Source organism: Sitophilus oryzae, unplaced genomic scaffold (genome assembly GCF_002938485.1).
Source record: "Sitophilus oryzae breed Bouriz unplaced genomic scaffold, Soryzae_2.0 scaffold_1185_pilon_pilon, whole genome shotgun sequence".
Lineage (NCBI taxonomy): Eukaryota > Metazoa > Arthropoda > Insecta > Coleoptera > Curculionidae > Sitophilus > Sitophilus oryzae.
The window spans coordinates 250,690-270,830 of record NW_022145821.1 but is presented as its reverse complement, the minus strand read 5'-3'; the positions used below and the strand labels follow the sequence as shown (position 1 = coordinate 270,830).

The following is a 20,141-nucleotide window of genomic DNA, read 5'->3' as shown; positions in this document are numbered from 1 at the left end:
GCTGCTTGATTAAAATGATGTTAGGCTGCTTGATTAAAAATTAGTGTTTTTAAGTCAGCTATGGCTCACTAGATTGAAATTTAAAATACGATTTTTAAGCTAAAATGTCTAAAGTTTAAATATGATATGTCATTCTATTCAGAGTGTCTTTTTCCATCGATTAAAGAAATTCCATAAAAAATACCGGCCTTTTAAAAATCAAAAGTTTGGTTTGGTTTGGTCATTTTCGGTGAAACAGGAAGTGACCAAAAACAATTGAATAAAGCCACTTGTGTGACGCACCCGGTATACAGAAGAAATTAGAATTATCTAAAAAAATAAAAAAAGTTATAGCCGGTATAATTAATAAATCATATAGCTCTAAACAATTATCGCTTACTTTTAAAAAATATATTAATTTGTGAAAGACACCTTGAATTCTCTGGATTACCTTTTTAATTAGTTTGGATACCGTGAAAGGAAATTCAAAACTAAAATTATCCCGAAGGACTCTCATTACTTTGCTTTTTTTTCAAATATGCAATAATTATTTTTAGTAGTGTTAAACTAAGGCAAAGTTACACCTGTTAATGAACCCAATGGTTATCCGTTTAGTAATTGAACTTATCATTGTCACTTTCGGATTTATGGCGAAAAAACTGAAATTTCCGGTGATTTTTTTCTATTTTTACGAGTTTATTTTGAACCAACAATTTTTTTTTCAATGGTTTGACAGAAAAATTCTTTAAAGATATTCTCAAAGAAACTATTTTAGCTTCATCCTTTGGTGGTGCGAAAAATCACTTACGACGTTTCGTTTTTCTGAAACCATCATCAACTTTTTTTTTAAATACGGAGTTTTTTAATATGAGATTTTTATCTCATTTTTTAGAAGCTTGTGGCCTCGCAAAAACAGTGATATAGCACATTTGCCCAAACGAAAAATATTCTCCTAAGAGGCAATGTGTTTAAGAGAGATGGGTATACGAGTCACTTTAGTTAGTTAAATAACGTTAAAAAAAAGTTTTAAACGTTTTTATAACGTTTTTTTTTTGGGTAAGTACGATACATCATTGCATTTGGGACGTCATAAGCTTGTGAAAAATATAATAAAAAATGCAGGTCTCTATTTAAAAAAAACAAAGTTGATGGTTCCAGAAAAACGAAATCTTTTAAGTGATTTTTGACATCCCCAAAGGATAAATCCCAGGTAATTATATTAAACAAGTTGCCTCGTAACTTCGGACCAATCACACTAGTTGGCGCGATTACGTCAGCTAGGGGGACGTTGAAAAATATCGAAACCTAGTCGAAATGTAATAATATGGTGACTAATATCAAGTTCTCCAAAAAAATCCTTTATGGGTATTTCGCCACCGCACTGCAAGAAAAATCTACAAAATAAAATAGTTATTTTTTATAAACACTCCTGCGTTAAACCTAACCGGACACTGCTTGTCAGAAGTTATGTTTACAGTAATAAATATTTGCCTAACAAAGAAAAAAATGCTTCACGTTTCGGAAAGTTTATCTCTTTCCGTCGTCGGAAGCAATAAAATACAAAGAATAAAGAAAAAAACTATTTAAAATATTTAAATTCAACTAGGTATTCAAGAACACTTTACTTTTTTTTAAACAGACACGTCTACAAGAAACCAAGTTACGAGGCAACCTGTTTAATTTAATAACCTTGGGATTAAGCTAACAATTTCTTTGAAAATGTTTTGTTGTTTTTTAACTGTCAAAATAAATTCGTAAAAAAATAAAAACTAAAATCGAAATTTTAGTTTTTCCGCCATATTTCCGAAAAGAACAAAGATAAGTTCACTAAATGGATTGCCATTGGACTCACTATCAGGCCACCTCGTCTCTTACCGCTTCCTAGATTCCATTGGTAAGAGTCGAATTTGACACCTTGTATATTTAAAATTTTTAGAATAAACCAAATTTCTAAAAAAAATAAACCACATCATATCAAACGAACAGACAAATTCACAGCACAACTCGAATGAATAACTCTCAATTTTCAAAGTTCGCACAATATGTTACATCGAGATAAAGGTCCACACAAAAGCGTATCAAAGTATTTAGACGAAACGACCATAAAGAACAGTTATTTTAAGCACAGTCCGCGGCAAAACTTCTCTCTAACGATCCGGCGCTGCTTTAAAACACTTTGGCCCGATGAAAATTGACCCGGCTAAACTAAAACTCGCCGACCGAAAACGGTTTATTAGAGTTAAAGCAAGAGTTGGTCTAACACATAATTCTGAGCTTAATGTTAATGTAGAGCATGCCGCATGAGACTGTTATAGAGCTGCAATTCAACTTTATAATCAACTCGTTTTGGGTGGTTTTGAGCTTCGAATGCATGCCGTGTGCGCGCAAATTGTCCCCTTCGCACACTACCTAGCTTTATTTTATTTAAATTTCGGTTATTTTCGTTATTTCGTTTTAGTACGTTAAATACTCTATATTTAGTTTAAAAAAAAATTAAAAATTTATTTTATGGATACATTACTAAAGGAGCATCATATGTTTTCGCATTATGAGTTACTTATATCTTTTGAATTTAGTATAGAAAAAGAGTACAACCGAAAAATGTTTTATATTCTATAAAAAGTATATAAAGGTATATAAAAATATAAGTATAATATAAAGGTTGATCCTCGTATACATTCGGGTGTAGTTCGGGAACAATTTATGATAGAAATTAAACATAATAGTATAGGTATTGTTTCATTAGGAGTAAAAATGATACTTTTCGTAGCAAGGCCGTACGTTTGACGTTACAAGCCAGTCACAACAAGTACATTTTCACTCCGAATAGAACATTTTTTTAAAACAGCTATTTTTTTTCAAGTCACAAATATATTTTTAAACAATTTCAAACCATGTCAAACGTCGTAAATAATATAAAAAATAATACCTTGTAAGTAATTATACAGGGTGAGTCTTAAATAAGTGCAAATATTTTTACGGGTATATTTTGACCCCAGAAACACGTCTATGAGTTTTTTTCGTAATATGTTTTTTTTTAAATTTGGACTTTTTTGAAAAATTTCTTGGAATTTTTTTAAATTTTTATTTAAAAAACAAAATATCTTCATAATATATGGCAACGTACGGTAATCGCAAAACATTTTCCGATATACGTCATCAATCATATCGAAATTGAATTATATACAACCTGTAACCCTGACTAAATGAAATTTTGTCAAAAATGTTTAAATTTGTTGTATAATTTAAGATACTGAGCAGCTTCTCATTTTACATCATAGAGCAAATAATTGTAACAGATATTTTATTTAGATTAAAGCTGCAAAAATTAGTTTAAAGTGATTTTTATTGCCACCATGTTAGTGACATTGCGCCGCGATCAGCAACGATGTTGTTTGTTATTTAACAATTATCATACCCAAGCAGTATTTGGACGTCGGGATAACGTTGTGTCACGCGACCAAACGTCGGGGCACAACGTCGGCACAACCTCGTGCCAACCCTAGTCTGCACTAGTTTGGAGAATGATCCTTGGGTTGAAACGACGTTGGATACCGACGTTGGCTAGAAGCCTAATTTAGTACAAACTGCCAACGTTGTTTAAAATCCTAATTCACAGAAATACAAAACTAATATGGCGTCTAAGTCGCGTTTTGTCCTAAATTGGGATAATTATAGTAAAAATATTATTTTTATGATTTAGTTAGAGACATATGTCAGATGGCAGTGAAGGAAAACAAAACAAAAGTATTTAAGTGTGGAGGATATTTGAAGATCATAATTATTGAAACACTTTAACCGACTCTGTAACTCGTTACCCAAGGCAAAAAAATTAAACGCAAACAACTTTATTGATAAATGTATTGTTTCTACTTTGAAAAATACTAATGGGCCTTAAAATTAAAGTTTTAAAAATTTTCTTGAATTTTTTTTTAGTAAAATGAGAATAATTTATTCGCAGTCGAAAAAATTGTTTCCGCGTGTTTTTTAGGGTCAAATATTTCAAGTTAATGTATTCAAAAAGCAGGAATTGCTATTTTAGGAACGAAACATTTTCTTATTTAACAACATGGCGGCTTTCACTTTGTTGTTTTGGAGATTAAGATGGAGTAGTTCGAGTAGTCGCATACTGGACTAATAAAGTCGCAGTTCGGTCTTAACAGGTAGTGTACTAGTCGCAAGATTGCCTAATTTAGTCATCCTAGAGTCTAGCTTGTGCCGCCCTCTATAATCTAAATAAACGAGGGAGTGGATAAACTATCGGTAATATATGTCGATGTATATTTAAATTTAGTTTTATATGTACCTTTCTTATGTCCCATTTTAATTATTTTTTTTTTATAAAAACAAAAACAGCACTGAACTGTCTGACTGAACAGAACAGTGAAGTGAAAATTTAAGATTTAAGGTTATGGTTCAATACAGTTGCAAAAAGGTAGTGACTCGACGTCCTACCAACGTAAGAATAAGGAAATCTAAACAACGTTGGAATTAGTAAAACAGACGACGTTTGCATAACGTTGGAATAGGTCCTGAAACTGACGTCGGAAAACTCTATATTGTCTAACGTTGTAACTACGTTGTCCGAATCACCTAAAGATCACTTAAGCAAAAAAGGTTAGAAGACAACGTTTATTCGACGTCGCAGAAGCTTCTACTTTGCTGTAGTACTAGTCCAACGTCGGCACAACGTTATAAAAACGTTTAAATTTATTTGAATACCTAAGGTAGGGAGCTAACTATTTTTTGTAACTAATCCAACGTTGTGTTTAGTAAACATATGGTCGCAAGTCTTGAAAATGCTACTTGTGTAATGTCAGTCACTATTTTGTATAATATCGTGTTGTTGTTAAATCTTTGGGAGTAATTCTCGTTTTTTGCCAATTTTCATAGTCTTTTTTTTAAGTTGTACTTTAACGTACTAACGCTTATTTTAAGAACTAAACTTCCGAGTTTTTATATTGCATTTCTTGAAATTGTGTGTGGCAAAGATGCTGAAGCATTTAAACAGTCGAAGCAAAGAGCTTGTAGCTTTCCTGATAAACTATTTTGAACGAGAATGTACAAATAAATGTCCTTTATTACCTTTGATTACAGTCAGAGAAGTAAGTTTGATTGGTAAGCACATTATACCACTTTTAAAGTTATTTCTTATTTTGATTTGTAGCGAATAGCTGTTACCTTAAATTTAAATATATTGCTACTGTGAGTGTTAGTGACTACTGTCAATAAATACATTAATTACTAAAATATTAATTATTAAATTAAAAATACAACGTAAAATTATTTAAAAAATGATAATAAACTCACCTGCAAAAAAAACCTGCCACTAAAAACTAGACCCAATTTCAAAGTTGGATTTCTCGCGAACCACTCATTAGATTTTGATGATTTTTCTTTTAAATTGTAAATTAATTCCTTTTTAACGGATGCTACGTAAGAATTTTTTATTCCGAATTTATTTTGAGCATATACAGGGCACAACAATAAGACAAAGTTTTTTGCTCGAACTTCGTAACACCCTGTAGGGTACAGCTGTGGTAGTAGCTATTGCTAAATTAAATCACATTGTAGCCTAAACTTTTGTGAGCATTTTGTTTTTTTAATCACCACATTATCTCTTTCTGTATTGGAGATATGCTGTTTTAAAACGAACGTCTCGGAAAAATGTTTTGCAGGCAGAAAGTTTTATGTGTAAATAATCAAGGCGGCATAGGCGAAAACGGACTTATGAGTATTTGCAATATGAGAAAAACGGTTGTCAAATTAGAAAATGCCATTATCTGTAACGCAGGTTGCTCGTATTGTGGCTTTAATTGGGGATGGCCGAAGTCAACTGGAGACATAATCCAATATCCTGGGTATATTTCGAATAACAGTCCAGGATGCCTGGAATCGGTATATAGAAACGGGAAATTTCACCAGGCGAGTGGACACTAGATATTACTCCCTTAAAATTTCTTTACTTTTTTTTTATTTTCATGTTTTAGTTAGTTTACGTCTACGTTCTGATGTTTGATTTGATTTTAAAGCTTTTTTCGAGGCGTTTGTTTTAAAGCAGCGGATCTCCAATACAAAAAGAGATAATGTCGTGATTAAAAAAAACAAAACGCTCAGAAAAGATGAGGCTACAATGTGATTTGATTTTAGCAATAGCTACTACAGCTGCTGCACCCTACAGGGTGTTACAAAGTTTGGGCAAAAAACTTCGTCTTATTGTTGTGCCCTGTATATGCTCAAAATAAATTCGGAATAAAAATTGGTGTCGTAGCATCCGTTAAGAAGGAATTAATTTACAATTTAAAAAAAAATCATCAAAATCTAATGAGTGGTTCGCGAGAAACCCAACTTTGAAATTGGGACTAGTTTTTAGTGGCCGGTTTTTTTGCCGGTGAGTGTATAAATATGTTGTTTCCCAATTTTACATTAAGATGTTAAGATGTATCTTATAAATCCATACCTGGCAGCGCTGTCGCCATCGCTTGTCACTCAAAGTTAATCACGCGCATCGGAAATTATTTTGCGATTACCGTAGGTAGTAGATTAAATTTACATGAAAGAAAACCCAGAAAAGATCCAGCGGTTCTCAAAATTTATGGGAAAAATATTTTTTTTTTAATTTTCAAAGTAACATATCTCTATAATATGTTTCTTTTATCGAGACCTTTAGTCTGTCCAACAAAAAAAATCCTTGACCGTAATAGATGTGTCTGTCGTTTTCATTTCAAAGTAGTTTATTTTATTTTACAAAGAAATAAGTTGGTAGAATTAGAACGCATAACAGGAAGTTTTAAAATTTTAGTGACAAGTGATTACTTCAAAATATTGTGAAAAAAACCTGTATGAAACCTTTTTCCAAAAATCTTCGGAAGTCTTGGAAATTTTTAAACTTATAAGGTGGCTTTTGATCAGCGGCAATTGTAAAAAATGTCTATACCTCTTCATTCTTTATTCTATACCGAGTTCTATACTGTCTCATTCTTTATTTTTTAGAAATACCCAGGACTTTTTATAAACATCAAATTGCGCAATTTTGTGTCCATTTAACTCACCTCGTATCTCATCTAGTTCCCTAGATCCCAATTATGAGGCTCGAATTTCGGACACCCTATAGGGTGCTGACTTTGTTAGTAGTTAATAAACGACGTGGTTTCAAAAATCTCTAAATAATACTGATTTAAAAAAATCTATGGTGTGACTTTTATATCTCAATTTATTTTGTAGTTATGCAGGGCACTCACTACTGAAATAAAAAATTAATCTGGCCTAGTGACAGTGATATTAGCGACTTATAAATTATATTCTTCTCTAAACTTTAAGCAATAGAAAAAAATTACGAAACAAAAAGAGAAGGAAAATAACAAGATGTTTAGGTCCCCCTTAAAATTTCTTTCAGAACTGGAGTTTATTTATCAAAGGACTACGCGCAAAGTAGACGTTAAAATTTATATTTGATCGAAAAAGTACGCAATTTTATTTTACAGAGCTCTATGAATGTACCTTTAAAATTTTAAAAAGGTAGAATGTAGAAAGGTAAGGCAAAACTTTTTTTTTTCTTTATGTATTTCCCCTCGCTCTTATTATCGATTCGTAAATAATATATACTCGATGTCGGTTCCGGCTAAACTCGCAATTCTATAGGGCACAAAATACCGATAAAAAATTCTTCCCAGAGAGAGAAAAAACATCTTTATTACAATTTTTATTGGAGAAAAAAAAATTGAAAAGCACGAAACATTTCCGACTAATTAAAAATTAAAGGAAAAACGGGCTGAAAAGTGAATGTTACGAAGTCAATGGTGTATTTATTATTAATTTTTTGAAAATGTAAAATTAGATGCCTAAGTAAGGCATTACGAGAACTTTTTAACAATGGAATTGTCTTTAAATTTTATTAAAGAGAATAAGAAAAATATAACTTTGGTATAGATCTTTAAATCTTTCCGTTTTCGTATAATCAACCGAGGCGACTGTGGTGTAATGGCCACCCTGTATAATTATATTTATTATAATAAATTTCAATCCAACACATCCGCACTCAAAATGAATTGAAACGTCAAACAAGACTGTCAAAAATGGGGTGTTATGATGTCAATTCCGCCTGGAATGCGTGAATGTATAAATAATATTAGACTCTATCCCTCGTATTTTTATTCAAAGAAACCTAATATAACTTTAATATCCATCACATAAATTAAAAATGAAATTATGTAGAGTGTCACAGATAAAGTAATGATTATATTATAGAATTATTACTGATATTGTCATACAGGGTCAGTCTAAAATAAGTGAACATATTTTCAGGGCTGTTGGATCTCGATAACAGAAACATGTTTTCTCTTTGCCGTTTTTTCAAATAAGTCCAAAATAACCGAATTATTTTACTTTGAAAATTTTAAAAATATATATTTTTGGCTTAAATTTTGAAAACCACTGGATCTTTTCTGGGTTTTCATTCTTGCAAATTTAATCTACTACCTATGTTAAAATATATACTATCCCTAAAAATATTTGCACTTATTTAAGACTCACCCTATTTAATTGTGACCATAAATAGTATATTGTTTTATTAGGAGTAAAAAAGACACTTTCTGTGGCGAGGCTGTACGTTTGACATACAGTCGATGCACAAAAAGAAATATTTACTCCGAACAGAACATGCTATTTTTTTCAAATGCTACAAAATAATTTTTTAAACAATTTCAAACGTTCCAAATAATATAAAAATATTTAAAAGTCATCACAAAACATCCCCCTTTAGAACTTCATCTGTCATGTTAAGAAATAAAGGTAAATAATAAAGCGCCTCTCGTTTTTGTTCGCATACTAAAAATTTCACTTAATGCCTCTATATATTTTTAATATATTTTTTAGATTTACTTTTTTTTAATTGTAAAGTAATATATCGTCGGTGAAGCGTGGTAAACTGATAACTCCATTATTTCTAATTTTAGAGGAGAGCAAAAAAACGGTACAAAAAAATATGTACACATGTAGCACAGATTAGGTATCCTATAAGTATACAGATAAAAATCTTGTCCCTAATTCGTGGTACGAAAATTGTTTTTATGACGATGTGCAAACGAGTCAAATTTCCTGTGCGCAAAAATAAACTCGCGTAAAATAACAATAAACAGCGTAATAGAGAGATATCGCTAAACCGAATAGCGTGCATGGACGTTAATAAGGCCAGGTGTTATTTCCTTTACGTGAGGTGGTATTAACCCTCTTCATTTATAGTTATCGGATCGGAAAGAATTCTGATCGCGTCGCGTCCGCTATTTAAACTTAACGTAACTTTGAATTTAAAACTTTGAAATTTTTGTTTACTAGGTATTTTAAAACTAAAGGGCTAAAGTGCTTATTTCCAGTGCTTTATTGTTCAACGTCTGCCAGTGGGTTTAGGGCAACAAGCAACAAATTCTCTTAGAAGGGCTATGTCGTCATCTGCTGTAAAGCTAAGACAGGTAGAGGTGGAATCCATATTTTGGGCCATATTTATTTAATTAAAACTAATCCCAGCTACTTAAATATCAAATTACCTAATAAAACTATAGCAATAATTAGAAGATCAAACGAACTTACCTTAGGAAGTGAAGTTCGATCTTAATTATATGAAGCCTCGTCGAAGTAATTAAGACATGTAGTACTCCCTCAGACGTACATACCACACGCTGCGCGGTTCCAAAAATCCAAAATCTTCAACCCTGGAACTACCTGCTGTTTGCCCTATATCCTCATTCTTTTTAAAGCCTAGTATACGTAATTGGTGCAATTTTAGGGTTTTGGGAATTTAGATTTATATTTGGGTGGGACCTTAATTACTTCGACGAGGCTTCATATAATTAAGATCGAACTTCACTTCCTAAGGTAAGTTCGTTTGATCTTCTAATTATATTACGCCTCGTCTTGTAATTAAGACATGTAGATGTTTAAAGAAAATGCACCAATTATGTATAATGATTTTACTCTTGAAATAATAAAATTATTCATAATAAAGGATGCGAGAAGAAAAAACTAAAATAAATAATCCACATAAAATTAGAGTGACGGCGATCTATAGTTAAATTTAATACTATTTCTTTTTTTTTGTATCTTCTAGCAATTTTTATATGAAAATTATAGCTATTACGGATACCCTTCCCTATTTAACTTTATTACTAACTGAATTATTAAATTAGGTACTCCTCTTCTCCCTCATAAGATTTCTATATGATATAACTTAAGAACTCTTATTCCCTTATTTATTTACATATATATTTTTTTTTCCCATAGGAATATGAATATAACTGATAATAACTGATATATGATAGTTTAGGTAGCTAATTACTTGCATATAATACTTAATTACAGGTACCTACTGAGTAGTGAAGGCACCTAATGCTGCTTGGGAATGTAAAAAGTTTTTAATCAACAGCATTTGGTAAAAATTGGCAAAAGTCTTAGATTTTTCACCCCAAACTGCTGCTAATCTGATTATATCAATACTTACGCCTTAAATACTTATTGTATGCTTACGGCGCTCACTGTAGCAGCAGAAGTTGACACATGTCTAGTGCAGTGGGCAGTAAATATAGATATATCCAGTCCACCTTTAGCAAGAAAAACTTTAATCCCTCTACTAGGTGAATCCGTCCTAGCCAAAGTGGTCCTGGTGTTTCTATAAGATTTTTTAAGAGTTATGAATTCCGCACTAAGCTTTGAGTGTGTATTAAAATATTGCAGTATTTAAAAATTTTGTCAAGATCTGAACTCTCTGTCCAGTAGCCAAAGCCAGTAGAACTACGAATTTAGAGTAATCTCTTTTAATGAAAAAATATTTGGAAACAACTTAACGTCTTTTAGAATCACGATTGGGTCTCATGTGGTACTGTATTTGGATCTATCATGGGCGTAGGTTAGATATTCCTTTAAAAAACCTTCTTATTCTATAACCACTCTCTGTATCCATTATACTAATCTGAGCAATATCAGTTCTAAATGAATTAAGGGGGCCGCAAGATGTCCCCCCTACAAAACACAAAGTTAGAAAATGAAAAATACTTTCTATCAAGCCAGAAAATATATATATATATTTTTTTTTATTATCGAATGAAAGAAGCAGACTGATTAGATTTAAAAATGGTTCGCTAATGAGTAAGGGATTAAATACGCTCTATATGCTCTATCTTTCTTAATTTGATGTAGGCCTTGTAGGTTAAGGAAATATGTGAGGGAAGAAAATGCATTCCCCCGAAAAGAAAGTAGGGGCACTACAACCAGGCTCTCCAGGTTTCTTAACCATGAAACGAACTTTTGCATTTCTTGTTTTTTCTAGTTATGAAAAGGTCAATGTCTGATCTTTTAAGTGTCTCTACAATCTTTGAAAAGGAATCGTCAATTATTTCCCTCTCCTTTCTAATTTTTAATTTTCTGGGCTCTCCGTCTATCTCGATAATATTATTTTTCTTATATAATGTTTTGTTTGGTTTTGTTGCATTTTCTATAAACCCTGCGAGCTTTCCCCTAACAATACTTCTCCAACTAGTTTGTGATGCATTTGAAAATATTTTTTATTTTTGATGGTAAGTAATTCAAATAATTATTATTAATATTTTTAATCCACTAATTAAACTCACATAGCATACCTACTAAAGGAAAAGTTTTTTTTTTTTGGTAATCTAATAGTAATATTTGGAGAATCATAAATAAACCCAAGCTAAATGAGTAAGCTTTTCGAAAAATTTTATCAGAAATGTCAAAAATTAATAAAATAATTAAACTTTGAAATCGTCCAAATACAGCACCAAAGAGAAAACCCTTATTCCTTGAGTATTTAAGTACTGGCTTCAATTATCTTGTAAAAATATATAGCTCACAACTGAATGCAAAATGTATGTACTTAAATTCATAAATTTTTCCTTGAAACCTGTAAATATTTCCTAAATACTTTATGAACCGATACCAGGAATAGGGGTTCTTTAAGTCCAAGGTCCATAAATAAAACGTTTTGGTGATATCGGCTTGGTACCCTCTTATGCTATTAGATTTTGAAGTGGTAATTCGATATGTGTTTATTTAGGTTTCTTAAGGTTTAAGATAAATCTGTGCGACCCGTCTAGTTTTTGTGTAAAAATTATTGGTGAGAGAAATTTTTCTATACAGGACTGTACTAAATTTATATATCCTAGATTTAAAAGTTGACTGATACAAATTTGAATATTATTTAATCTGAGATAGACCATTTATAGTATATTTATATACTTTCTAGTATATTTATATTGAATTCTGTTTCCTTTCTTTCTAAGATGGTATTTTAACATCTTTTGACCAAGATAAAACATGTTTATCTTGAGCTATTAAAGCCCATTCGGTAAAAAAGTGTTGAAGTCTGCTGGCAGTTTGGCATACCTGATTATTTAACGCTGATCTTGAGTCCATTGTCCTTGTGGCTTTCAGCTCCGGCTCTGTTGTTAGTCCTCTTGTTCGTGTCGACCCGCTTGTTTGCATCATATGCAAACGCTTATCTGCAACATGTGCAGATAAGCAGAACCCTGCTCGGGCATAATCAAGGCATCATCATTTGATGCAAGGAGGCCATGGCTGTAGAATCGTCCTGATAGGACGACGGGTGTCAAAAGATCATCTTGATCTATGAAGAACGTCATTGACGTTCAGTATACACACTTGTATCCATCATCTGCAGATAAGCGGCACCCTGATCGGGTGTAAGCAACTCATCAACCATTGTTATTACTTAACAAGGGATGGTGTCGCTGTAGAATCGTCCTGATAGGACGACGGGTGTCAAAAGACCATCTTGATCTATGAAGAACGTCATTGACGTTCAGTATACACACTTGTATACATCATATGCAGATAAGCGGCACCCTGATCGGGGGTAAGCAACTCATCAACCATTGTTATTACTTAACAAGGGATGGTGTCGCTGTAGAATAGTCCTTGTTCGTGTCACCCCGCTTGTTTGCATCATATGCAAACGCTTATCTGCAACCTGTACAGATAAGCAGAACCCTAATCGGGTATAAACCAGGCATCAGACGGGCATCATGATTTGATCTAAGGAGGCCATGGCTGTGGAATCGTCCTGATAGGACGACGGGTGTAGAAAATCATCATCATCTGATGCACCATTACCACTTAATGAAGAACGTCATTGACGTTCAGTATACACATGTGTATACATTATATGCAGATAAGCGGCACCCTGATCGGGTGTAAGCAACTCATCAACCATTGTTATCACTTAACAAGGGATGGTGTCGCTGTAGAATAGTCCTCTTGTTCGTGTCGACACGCTTGTTTGCATCCTATGCAAACGCTTATCTGCAACCTGTACAGATAAGCAGAACCCTAATCGGGTATAAACAAGGCATCATGATCGCCTTGAATTTGATTGTAAGGAGGCCATCCACGTTCAGTCTTCAGAAAATCGTCCTGATCGGACGGCGGCCACAAAGTCATCATGATCTGATGAACAGGCCTTACCTAAGTGTGTAAAGTTTATATGTAAATTGATCTATGTAAGCAGCTTAACTGACTGCTTATTTTATTTTCCCATATTAATGTTCTTGATAGTATATTACTTTTATATACAAATTTATTATATTACTAGTTGAAGCCTGGCGCATCCGCCACGACAAGCGACATCAGGAGAAAAATACTTTTTATCTTTTTATCTTTTGTTTAATCAAACAAAAAACAAAGAATCCGGCGACGACAGTTTTAAGAAGAGCCAATTAGCTATCTTTTAGTATAAGAAACAACTTTCTAGAGCAAGTCGTTACTTCAATAGAGACGACATACACAGATAAACATTAGCATTTTATATATGTAGATAGTACTTTTACATAGTACATTATTTTCAGAAAAAATAAATTGTCTAAGAGATGCGATTGAATCAAAAATACATATGTAAAGAACTTCTTGTTCCGCTCTACCTTTGTTAACATGCATTTTGGTTGCAATATAATGATATTATCATTATAATTATTATTAATTACTACCTGGTAGATGAATTCGGCGGTTGCACTTTCTGTTTCCCTCTAGAGTCCCAACGCGACGCAGGTGCGCGGCGGGGGTCTGCTTTGAAGATTATTCGACATTTATAGTAAACTCCTTGTTTACGAATCTCCAAAATGTTAGTGTTTTTAGGCATTTTTAGGGATTGAAACACAGGTACACAATTTAAGCACAACGAACCACGCACTAGCGACCCCTAAAACGGGGATAACGTAACGGACGCGGTCCAAGCGTATGGTACGACACGCTGCGAAAGAATGAGGATATAGGGCAAACAGCAGGTAGTTCCAGGGTTGAAGATTTTGGATTTTTGGAACCGCGCAGCGTGTGGTATGTACGTCTGAGGGAGTACTACATGTCTTAATTACAAGACGAGGCGTAATATAATTCAAAACAATTCAAACATAACCTAAAATAAAAGACATCGCCGGCCGCCGGCCGGCTCCGGTTGTCAAATACCCGTACAAGCCCATTTAAGCAATTTTTAAACGTTATCAGAGGTTATTTAGAAAGAGCGCTTGGTGTAATTGATCTGCAAATTACGTCAGGCGGTAACGTTATTAGCGGGTGTTGCGTTGACTCGCGCATATCGTAACCATGACAAGGTACGCGTAAATACTGGATGACGCTATTCGGTTTTCCGATATCTCTCTAATAACTGTGCCGGTCAGGCGCTGTGCACAATTTTAGAGGCCATAAGTGGGCGTGCTATGTACGCAAACTAGTCACCTAACTAGTGCCCGATTCCGAAAATTGGAACCACGAAAAACAATAAAGAAAAAAAAAGATTATAATCTGTATAATCTGTGCATGTAGGAAGTATTTTCGTGCGTTAATATGATAAAGAGATGAGAATTTTATTTGCTGGGGAACAATAAAACTCAATATTTCGTGTTACATAATTTTTTTCAGACACAATAGGGAGATAGCAGATATTCGTCTTGCAGAAATAAGAAATAAAAATATACTTCTGGAGATAGCAACCTTTATTGTTTGGAATTTTGAAAATGGAATTGAATATTACCCAAACAGATTTAGAAATAATCAATTAAATTTAAAAAATATGATATTTATAACCATATATTTAGAATATCTTCGGTCTAGAAGCAAAACATACAAGTTCAAAAACGAATAAATTTTTAAAGAACTGAACTAGCAGCATTTTGGACTGAATGAATATGAAAATAATTTAAAATTTAAACTTATAATTCTTAGAAGATATGGTAGAATCCTTCCATGCTTATCTCCTAATTTTCATATAACGGTTTATAGTAGACCGAGCTTGAAAAACAGTGCGTGATTTTATTAAATTTTTATTACTTTTCTCCTTATTTTTTTAATTTTTATAAAAATTATATGTATCATTTACGTGGAAAAACGTTGAAAAAAATAAAACTGATTAGGTATTATGGAAATTGTTGTACAAGTAAGTAATGGTTAGTTAAACTATTTATAGCGCGCCGATGAATTGCTCGTATATAGAGAATTTCGTTTTTCCCCTTACCCTTTACGGATACCCCGTATTTACAGAACGGATCGACGCAGCAGGGTCGGACTGAATTTTGAGAATCATTGGATTTTCTTTCTTGTAAATTTAATCTACTACCTATGTTGCCATATTACAAACAAAATGTGTTTTTAATCTAAAAATTAAAAAAAATTCCAATTTTTTTTAAATTCCAAATTTTCCAAAAAAAAATCGTGCAAAAAACCTCATAATCGTGTTTGGGTCGAATACTACTTGTTCATAAATATATTATTCCTAAAATGTTTAAAAAAATGTCTTTAATAAAAAAGTTTAGTATCTAACACGAAAATGGTGATCGACCGTAATTAAAATGCACAAACTAATAAAAGCACAAACTATAAACACAAATCACCGAACTTTCCGGCAAATCAGGAATATCTGAATTAATAATTATTTAAAAATGATTTGAAAATAATTTTATGGATCACCAACATTTTGACAACTAGATCAAAACTAGACCATAGATGATAGTAAATATAGAAGCGTCATGTCATCTTCGTATATAAATTAGAAACCTGTACTTTCATGTCTTTTGCGCTGTCTGGCGATACGGAAGAAACTAAATTTGTAGTCCCATAAAATTACTATGGAGTGTCTAGGGCCTGATGACATTTTAGACGGCAACTGACATATATGTCATAATATTTTAATTTTAAATATGTATGCAATATAATTTAAATTAATATGATGCAACTTTATAAAACCTGTATACATTCACAAAATACAACAAAACCTAATAATGTAGTTTGAAAACAATGAAAACTGAATTAAAATTTAAAAAGTTAAGCGCGACCCCTTGTGTCAAAATTAGATGATTAAATTTTCGCAATTTTTACACCATTTGATGACCGGTGCCGCCTCTAGTGTTTGTTCGGGCGGTTGGTCTTTTACTCTCGTTTATGGCCATTAAAGAAAAAGCTCTAAAGGGGGATGTTTTGTGAAAGTCATACATTGTATGTAATTATATATCGAGAAACTATGGTTACGGCTCGTTGAATTTGACACTTCGTCAGTTTAATAATATATTATCCAAAGAATATACCTACCTAGAAAAAGAATGGACTCTGCCATACTGTAAAATGGTCCTACAGAAGTGGCACCATCTATTGAGTAGGGCTTGTCTTAAATGGATCGAAGCGCGGGCTTTTTAAATGAGCGTATTTGTTGAATTTTACTCTAAAATAATTAAATTTCATTATTAAATCTTATTTTTTGCACAAATTCAACAATACTAATAACAAGTATTGTTGTGATGTGTAAAAAATAAGATTTAGCAGTATAATTTATACAATTATTAAATAAAATTAAAGCCAAACATGTGAAATATTATTTATTATTTAAAGTTCTTATTTATAAGTCAAATATTTAAACATCGTTTATTATAATAAAACAAGACCAACGTAATACGCCCAAAGTTTTGTAAACGGAGTAAATATAAATAGGTACCTACTTAAATGATGGCAAAAATAAAAGACTTACATTATATTTTTAGGGCCACAAACAAAAGGAATTGTCTAATTAAAACACATATAACCAATTATAGTTTGAAAAACGTTTTAATAATCATTTATTTGATAATATTATGATTAATATTATGCTATGACAACGACAATATTTTTTGAGAATTTGACAATAATATGACAATGGCCGTTGGAAACTATGGAAACTACAAAAAAAAGTCTGATTTGACGCCATCTGGCAATAACTAGTAGCAACTTCTTAACCTAAAAATTAATTGCACTACCATCTAGTGGCTAGGGCTGGAACTATTTTATTTGACATTTCCGTGGAAACGGTGGAACCGCTATTTGCTATTTCACTTTCCCGCCCCATTATCGTACTCTTATGCTTAGGCGTAAAAGTGCCTTACTTTTATGCTTAGGCGTTAAAATGATTTTTTCATATTGTCAATCACGTCGCAAAATTTAACACTTTTGTGACGTTTGAAAAATAGTAAGCATCCAAAATTTAAATATCAATGCCAATTTAATCAAAATTGAAATCAGCTGACAAATACCACACTTCAACAAACCGTATACCTATTAGTCTAAAAACATCCTGATTGCAACTTTTATAGAAAGAAAAATTGAAAAGAACGAAGCGTTTCGAGCTTATCAACTATTAAAACAAAAGTAGGTAAAAAAAGCCAGGAAATCAAATGCTCTTTGTTTAACAAAACAGGGGATGAAAAATGAGAGAATATCGGGCGGTGTATAATTTTTTCTGAGTAAATATGGAATTTTACTAAAAGCACCGGAGCTCATGTTGTTCTTTCCCGGATCCTAAACAAATAAATACTATAGGCTTACTTCCCATATTTGTTTGTTTTGTATGATCGAAATAACGTTTTTGTCCTTCGCATCGTTATTAAAAACAAATTAGATTGTAATTGTTTTTACATTTGACCATTGTTATAATGTTGAAATTGTAAAGAAAATTTAGTTTACCTTTTCAATTTTTTTTTTACTTTTTATTGGTAAAAATGGAAGATATTTACAAAGCATGTCAAATAATAATCCAAGAAAATAGGTAGGCCTTCAAATACGAAGTTTTTGTAAAAACTTGAATTTTTGATATGACTTACTGTGACAGAATTTTGATTTGAGCAAAAAAAGTATAGAGACCATTTTTATGTAAAATTTGACGCTCTACGTTTATTTGAACTTTTTTTTCTAGTTCTGACCGTTTATCCGAAATTTCGAAAAAATAATTTTATTTATTTATTTCGCTCCTTCTCGGGGGTGAATTAAAAAAAAATCTTTCACAATTCGTTTTTAGATCTTTCAAGGTAACTTATATCAAAAATTCAAGTTTTTACCAAAACTTTGTATTTGAAGGCTTATTTTCTCAAATTTACCTTTATATTAATCATAGAAACTAAAAATACAATAATATACAGGGTTTTCCATTACAAAATACAACTTTAATAAATATTTCTATTTATTTGGGACACACTGTACCTTTTGAAAATAATTTTAAATTATAGTTCTACTAGTCCTTTAATAACTCCAACTTGTATAATTTTGAATAATCTAATCATTTAGCCACAACACTTAGCGTCAAATAGCATACATAACCCTGTAAGTGTGTATTTAAAATGCTATACAGGTGGTTTCAGTTAATCCAGAAATGCCAAATATTTTATAAAAAAAAAGTGAACCTAGATATATCCTAACTCTAAAACTCTCAAATTTATATCTAAACTAGAGCCTAAAAAACTCTTAATAGAGAGGTTATGTGAAAAATAATTGTTTAAGAATTATTGTTAATTTTTTCTAGAATTATACTAGGTACCTTTAACTCAAATGCGAAAACATTTTAGATACTAATAGCGTATGATCGAAAAAAATAATTGATGGTGATTTTAGTTTTAGTCAATCTCTAGACGGCATTTACTGAAAATGTACATAAAACTTGTAAAAAACGAACAGTATTATACAGGGTGAGTTTCCTATGATTTTCTCTATGAGTATCTCGGAAACCGGAAACTACTGGAGATAGTGAGTCGGTTAAATGGGGAAAGAATTGCAGTTTTGTGGGGTCATAAATATGCACCTTTCAGATTTTTGAAAGAGTTTACGGCTTACTAGATATTACGAAAAACTAATTTTGGCTATTTGAAAGTGTCCCTAATTCCATTATAATCTATTTTAGACAAAAAGTTTTCATATAAAATTTGTGGATAATCACATCCCTTATGAGTTTGTATTCTCCGATTTTTTCTAAAGCCTGTCATTTTTGACGTATGACACAAACATGTTTTTTCAAGTGGAAACCATAGTTGGCCATGACCTTATAAAAAGCGCCATTTTTTAAGCTTTTCAGCGATATAAGCTATAATATGTTTTTAGCTAGTTGGAGTTATAGCCAATTCTTATCTTTCTTGATTAATTTCAAGCCATGGAAACAAGTTGAAAGTGTCACATCTAAACTGTGTAAATTAAAATAAGCAAAAATTGTAAATACGAATTGTTCAAATGAAGAAAAGCATGTATAAGATTATTGGTTCAACTTTTCTTGGCCATACAGTTTCGAGGATACGTTGACCGGTGAACGTTACTTACGTTTTTTAGAGAACGGTTTTCAAGACATGCTAGAAAAGTCAAATTTAGATACCTACTCGCGCATTAATAGAGGTTGGTTTCAACATGACTTTCAAAATGGCCAACATTGGCCAGTCATTGCCAACTATGGCTTCTATTTAAAAAAAAAACATATGTTTGTGTCATATGTCAAAAATGACAGGCTTTAGAGAAAATCGGACAATCGGAAATCGGAAAAAAACAAACCTAACCCAATCTAGAATTTTTATCTGAATACTTTTTGTCTAAAATAAATTATAATGGAATTAGGGACAATTTTTAATATTGCCAAAATTTGTTTTTTTTTTCGAAATATCTAGTAAGACATGAACTTTTCAAAAATCTGAAGAGTGCATATTTATGACCCCACAAAACTGCAGTTCTTTCCCCATTTAACCGACTCTCTATCTCCTGTAGTTTCCGAGATACCCATAAAGAATATCGTAGGAAACTCACCCTGTAGAAAGATTGAAAAATGATAGAATGTTTGCAGACACACAAATCAATTCCCAAATAATTATTCTCGAATT

General features: G+C 32.0%; 1 protein-coding gene across 4 annotated transcripts in view; it reads left to right on the top strand.

Annotated features, from left to right (window-relative positions):
• The window catches only part of LOC115891564 (hemicentin-1), a 602,580-nt gene that overhangs the window by 554,802 nt on the left and 27,637 nt on the right, over window positions 1–20,141 (top strand). The gene's annotated exons all lie outside the window — the stretch shown is intronic.